Source organism: Muntiacus reevesi, chromosome 22 (genome assembly GCF_963930625.1).
Source record: "Muntiacus reevesi chromosome 22, mMunRee1.1, whole genome shotgun sequence".
In the NCBI taxonomy this organism is placed as follows: Eukaryota; Metazoa; Chordata; class Mammalia; order Artiodactyla; family Cervidae; genus Muntiacus; species Muntiacus reevesi.
In genome coordinates this window covers 974,750-981,726 of record NC_089270.1, presented here as the reverse complement: position 1 = coordinate 981,726, position 6,977 = coordinate 974,750, and positions in this window count along the sequence as shown.

The following is a 6,977-nucleotide window of genomic DNA, read 5'->3' as shown; positions in this document are numbered from 1 at the left end:
TTCTCGGTTCATGGACTGCAGTCAGTACTCACCTGTTTCCCCTAGTGTTGACACCTTACATTTCCCCAGTAGCTTTGTCAAAACAAGGAAACTGGGGCTTCCCTGGTGGCTCTGTGGTAAAGAATCCACCTGCCAATGCAGAGACACGAGGTCCATTCATGGTCTGGGAGGACACTGCATGACAGAAGCAAGTGAGCCCGTGCGCCATGACTATCAAGCCTGTGCTCCAGAGCCCAGGACTGCAGCTACTGAGACCAAGCACCCTAGAACCCGTGCTCTGCAACGAGAAGCCACTGAAATGTCCTAGAAGCCCACACACCGCAACTACAGAGCAGCCCCCACTCGCCACAACCAGAGAAAAGCTTGCATAGCAACAAAGACTCAGCACAACCAAAATTAAATAAATAATTTAAAACAACAGCAACAACAAACTAGGAAACCAACATTGTTCTGTTACGATGAACTAATTCCCAGACTTGATTGAGAGCTCACCGGTGTTCCCACAAATGTAGACTCTCAAAAGGCAAATCTGACAGAGATTTCTGCTCTAAGAGAGACGCTGCGGCCAGACTGCCCCTCCCACTGTAAACAACTGTAACTTGGAGGAAACAGATGAGGCAACCCATGTTCAGGTGGTGGGGAAAGGGACGAGCAGGACTGAGCTCCCTGGAAAAGGGAAGTTTATGAGCTATACCTCGACCCCCCGCCCGCCCAGCTTTCTGTCTCCCGTGGCACAGAGGAGCAGAGTCCAGGCAGGACAGCCTGTAGCACCGGGCAGACAGAGGTGTGGCTGGAATCTGTGGGGAAGACACTGGAGGAGAGGCCGGTGTGTAGAGGGGAGTCAACTGTGGCTCAGTGGCTAAGACTCAGTTCTCCCAATGCAGGGGGCCAGGGTTTGATCCCTGGTCAGGGAACTAGATCCCACAACTAACAAAGATCCCTCATGCAACTAAAGACCCAGCACAACCAAATAAATACTTTGAAAAGAGAGAGACTGATCTTGAACAATGGCAGTCCAAATGTCACTCTTTTACCAAGTCTGTCCGAAAAGGAAAAGAGCCCTGTGAATACACTGACTCGTCTGAGTCTCACACAGGGAACTCCTTAGCGTCTGGGTGGCTGTGCCTCTGAGGGGGATCCGCCACGAGTGGGGTAGCGGTACAGGGGACAGCCGACCGAGGAAGGACAAGGACAGATGGAACTCGGACACACGGCAGAGGGCCGTGGCAGACTGGGGGAGAAGAGAGACCGTTCAATAAGGAGGCCCAGGGCCTTCCCCGGTGGCTGCATGGTAAGGAACCCGCCTGCCGATGCAGGAGATGCGGCTTCAATCCCTGATCTGGGAGACAGCAGCTTAGCCCGTGCACCACCACTGCCGAAGCCGGTATGCCCTAGAGCCCATGCTCCCCAACAAGAAAAGCCACCACGAGAAGTCCGTGAATCGCAACTGGAGAGTAGCTCCGCTCCCTGAAGCTAGAGAAAAAGCCCAGCCCAGCCAAAATAAATAAATAAGCACAATTTTAAAAATTAAGGAAGCCTAGGAAAATAAATTATCCATAGGGTGAAAAAAGTGAAGCTGGGCTTGTACCTCACACTACATGCAAAAATGCCTGGAAACTCTAAATGGATCAAGATCTTAAATAGTAAAAGGAAATGTTCAAATCTTTTGGTAGGGGATATAAATGAATACACTTTTGACCTTCGGTCAGGAAAGATTTTGCTCAAAGCCCAGGGGAAAATCTGTTAGGTGTCAAAGGGATGATGTCACTGTACTAAAACGAAGAATTTCTGTTGCATCAAGAACACCCAGGCTAAGCTTGAAGAAGAACAAGCCAGTGGTCTAATGGCACATTTCAAGCCTAGTTATGAGCTATAGTAATGAAACCCACTGGGTATTAGCTCAAGAATTAAGAAGACCAGGCCACAGAATGGAATCCCATGTGCACGTGGCCACCTAATTTATGACAAAATTGCCCCTGCACTTCAGTGGGATAGATGAGTTATTTGCTTCTGTAACGAATTCTTTTAAACTTAGTGGCTTAAAACCACCCAGATTTATCATCGTAAAGTTCTGTAGGTCAGAAATCTGACACAAGTCTCATTGGGGTAAAATCAAGGTGTCCGTCATTCCTTTGGGGGGCGGGGCTAGGAGAGGATTCATTTCCCTGTCTTCTCCAGCTCCCAGAGGCTGCTTGCTTCCCTGGCTCAAGGCCCCTTCTTCCCTCACTGAAGCCTGCACTGGCTGCCGGAGTGCCCTCACACCCATCACCCCGGTCCCCTGCTCTGTGATTAGGCCGCCCTCTGCCCCTCACTTCTGTCTCTCTCTTGCATTTCTAAGGATGCTGACGGTTACACTGGGCCCAGCAGAATAATCCAGAGCAAACTCCCATCTGAAGATCCTTCACACAATCCCCTTTTCTGCAAAATCCCTTTTTCTGTACAAAGTAGCATAATCGCAAGTCCCAGAATTGGGATGGAATGCGGACAGCTTTGGGGAACACTACTCTGCCTACAGAAGGTGAAGGGAGAAGGTCTTTTCCATAAGCGGTGCTGGGTCCATTCTGTACCCACAGGGGAAAAATTATTCTTGATCCCTGCCTCGCAACACACAAAACAAAGAAACACCGTTCAAATCACCACAAGCCTAAGTATGAAAGAGAACAACTGGGGCTTCCCTGGTGGTCTAGGGGCTAAGGATTCCCCTGGCAATGCAGGAAACACTGGTTTCATCCCTGGTCCAGGAAGATCCCACATGCCGCAGGGCCACAACTGCTGAGCCAAGAGTAGCAACTCCTGAAGCCCGAGCGCCCGAGTTCTTCACCCAGAAGCCACTGCAAGCAGAAGCCTGTACACCGGAACTAGAGAGCAGGCCCCGTTCTCCACAACTAGAGAAAGCCCAAACACCACAAAGACCCAGCACGGACAAAAATAAATGTTTTTCCTAAAAAAAAAAAAGAACAATTAAGTTTCTAGAATAAAACATGAGAATATCTTCAGGACCTTTGGGTAGCAAAGATTTCTTCAATCACAAAAAGCAGTCACCAGAAGAAAACAATATTAAAACATTAAAATCAAGAACTTTTCTTCATCAAAAGACACCATTTAGGAGTTGAAAAGGTAATCCTGAATGAGAGAAAATGTTTGAAATACACCTAACCTAAGGGCCCATATCTAGAATATACAAAGAACTCTCACAAGCCAGAACGAAAAAGGCAGATGACCAATGGGGAAACGGACAAGAAACCAGCCTTACGCAGGCACTCCATCGAAGAAGAGGTCCAAATGCTCAGATGTATATGAAAAAGTGCCTCAAAATTCTTAGTCATGGAAGGAAACGAAGCCATGCAAAATGAAGCCATGCTGTGCCCCCACCTTCAAGAGTGATTACCATCACAGTAACTGGGACTCTGGGGACCCGTGCTCCTGCTCCGCTGGTGGCCAGGTAAGCTGGTAGGAACATTCTGGAAACCAGCTGTCAGTACTTAGTAATGCTGAACTTAAGCACAGCCTCTGACCAGCAGTTCTTCTATCAAAGGCAGCAAAGCCACGTGCAAGAATATTAATGGCGTCATTTGTTAGAATGGCTGAAAATGGAGACTCCATCAACCACAGCACTAAGAAATCAACTGTATATTCATATAAGTGGGCTACCCTGGTGGCTCAGAGAGTAAAGAATCCACCTGCAACGCAGGAGCCCCAGGTTCAATCCCTGGGTCGGGAAGATCCCCAGAGAAGAAAATGGCAATCCACTTCAGTATTCTTGCCTGGAGAATCCCACGGACAGAGGAGCCTGGCGGGCTACAGTCCTCGGGTTGCAAAGAGTCAGACGCGGCTGAGCGACTAAGCAGGCATATTCATATAATGGAACACTGCATAACAATGAAAAACAACAAACTAACATTACCCATTACTTTGTTATGCTGATGAATTCCATAGACAAAATGCTAAGTGAAAGCAGCTAGATTTTTTTTAAAGTATTAACAGATACACTAGTTTATTCCATTTATATAAAGTAAAAGAACAGGCAAAAGTGATTTTTTTTAAGTGAACACAGGCTCTAGGGCTCCCAGGTCCAGCAGCTGCAGCACTGGGGCTTCACTAGTTGAAGCTGGCGGGCTCTAGAAGTTGGGCTCAGCGGTTATGGTGCAAGGGCTAAGCTGCCCCGAGGAGCATGGAATCTTCCCACACCAGGGATTGAACCTGTGTCCTCTGCACTGGCAGGCCAATCCTTAACCACTGGACCATCAGGGAAATTTGCTGAAGTGATTTTTGAGATAGAAGTTATATCGGAGGTTATTTCTGAGAAGGGGTGATGTCGGAGCAGGCATGGGGAGGTGTCTTCAGGGCTAGCGGCCTTCTGCCTTGATTGGCATGGGGGGTGAAGGGGTGTGTGCATGATGGAAGATGCTTTGGACTGCACACTTGGGACTTGGACACTTCACTACACACACTGAGGTAAAATTAATTTTTAAATTAAAGCGTTTAAAGATTTGTAAAAAGGTTTTCCAGCGAACCCAGGGTTTTGCTATGAAGAGGGGAGGACAGGGTCGGTGTCGCTGTCAGGAACCAGTAGGTGCAACCGTGGCCCCACAGACTCTACCCTTGGGTCTCAGGACTCAAACACATGTCCCTCCCATATCCAGCCCACAGCCACCATCCCGCCTGAGCAGAGGGCTCCCTGCTTGTGCCTGGCTGCGTGCTGGAGGAAGGCACACCTGGGCCCTCTCCCCAAAGGCCGTGCCCTCCAGCCTTCCCCTCCTCCCCAGCTCGAGCACCTTGCACACACCGTGGGCCCCCGTCCCTGTCTCCCTTCATTACACCTCTGGGCAAAACCGCAACCTGGTCCAATCCAGTTCTGCCCGCCTTCACCTGGGCGTGGCCAGAGAAAAGCACGCAGTCCCGCCAGTCCTCTTCCGGTACCCTGACCCCTAACCTGATTCCCTAAGCTGATCTCTATGTCTGAACCTCTAATCCGATCCCTAACCTTCCGTGATCTCTAACCTGACTCCTTAACCCGATTCCTAACCCGACCCTCTGACCTCCCTAAGTGGAGCGGCGTGCTTCCCGGACGTCCCACCTTGTTCCTTCAACTCTGTCACTTGTATAAGGTTGTGTAAATTTACACAAATGACACTTGTGTAAATGTGCAATGGCTATGGAAGTCTATGTACAGAGTGTGGGGCGCACAGAGAACAGGAAAAAGGGAGCCCCCCCAAAAAAGAGAAAAAAGAAAAAAGGCAGAAAGAGCTCATGGTTTTAAAACTCGCTGCACCACGCTTCTGCATTCTTGGACTGCAGTGTAAAGAGAGGCGGGGCAGGAAGGCAGCCTTCCTCTGGCGTTAAGGGTGTTCCCAGCGGCCACCAGGATGCCAGGTTTCTGCTAGTGTGTACTTGTTTTTATAGACCTGAAATGGCTACAGGGAGCATACGTTCTTCCTATAGTAATCAGAAAACCCAACAAAGCTATTGATGGTTGAAAAATGAGTTTCTCTAACACTCTACCCTAACCAGTTTGCAGACAGCATCAGAGATGGTGCCCAGAGGCCCCAGACATGGCGCCCCCACCCCTCTATGACGACCCTCGTTTCGGTTTTCTCCCTTCCACTCCACCTGGCTGGGCCAAGGGTGTCATCCCAAGTGCAGGGGAGCTGCGTTGCTGTTCCAAGTCCTGCAAACGGACTCTCGTGCCCACTGACTGGTCGCTGCCTCCTGCTCCGCCCGGTCTCAGGCCAGCTGGAACCCTGAGGCATTACCAAGGAGCAGCTTTGACTCTCACCCCCTCTGCCTCTCAACAGATGGGGGACAGCTTTGGGGCAGAGCCCTCAGAAGCTCAGGGCCAATATCAGTTCCTAGTATTAAGACAAGCCATACTCCTACCTTTTGGGCCTTAAAAGGCCAGTCCTGTCCAACTCTGGGGGCCTGATGGCCCTGGCTCGGGCCTAGCCCTCGGTTGGCGGGAAGTGGGTAGGACTACCCTTTCTCGTGACCCCCTTCTCCCCTCCCCATCCTGAGGCACGGATACGAACTCGGCTTTATGGATTGTTGGCAAGGGGGTGAGGGGTCGGGGTGGGGCCTGGGTTTCAAGTATCTGTGAGCTTAGATTAACCCTGTACTTTAAGGCCATAGCACTCAGCGCCTAGGGCCAATACAGGCACTTCATGACATTTTCAAAGTGCCCTGCACGGACAAGCGTCACCCTCTCCCACCTGAGGTGGGGACTGAGGCCAACGTGGCCCAGCACCTGGCAGCTCTGGCGAGCGATTTCCTCCTGACAGCGAGGGTTGAGTGTTGGGGGAGCCTCCTGGGAAGACTGCCATTCCAGCAGCTGCTGAAGACTGGGGAGCCAGCTTCGATCAGGGGTTCCACACGCCCGCACCGCGGAGAACAGGTGCGCGCTGTTGCAAGGTTCAGGACCTCGCCACGCGGTGCCCTGGGGCTGCCTCTGCGAACAAGACAGGCAGGCAGAGGGGGCGAGCACTGAAAAGGTCCTCCAGGAGGAGGGCCTGAGAGGGGCAGAGGCTGGGGCTGGGGTGGGGAGCAGGGTGGGGCCACCCGGGGAAGGGCTGCGGTGCAGGCCGGTGGGAGTGACCTGCTGGGGAGGCCAGGCCACCCCTGGGCCCCGGGAGCCGCTGACCCCCACGGCCCCCAGCCTGCTTCCCTTGCATCACCTCATCAGCCCCCCGACGACCAGCTGACCGCATCTGTGTGGAGGGTGAGGCGGGGCACAAATGTCAAGGATGCGCAGTCTCTGCCGCCCGGGAGCAGGCGCGTGAGAGGCCAGCGGGGAGGACCCGCGAACCAGGGGCGCCGCCCTGAAGCCGGGGCCCTCGGTGTGGCGTGCGACAGCCCGGACTGGGCCGAGCCCGAGCAGGGCGCTCAGCCGGACAGGGAGGAGCTACGCGACTCGGCGGAGTCCTCTCCGGCCGCACGGCCACCTCACCCCGGCGCTGCCGCCGCAGACGCAGAACAACGCAGGG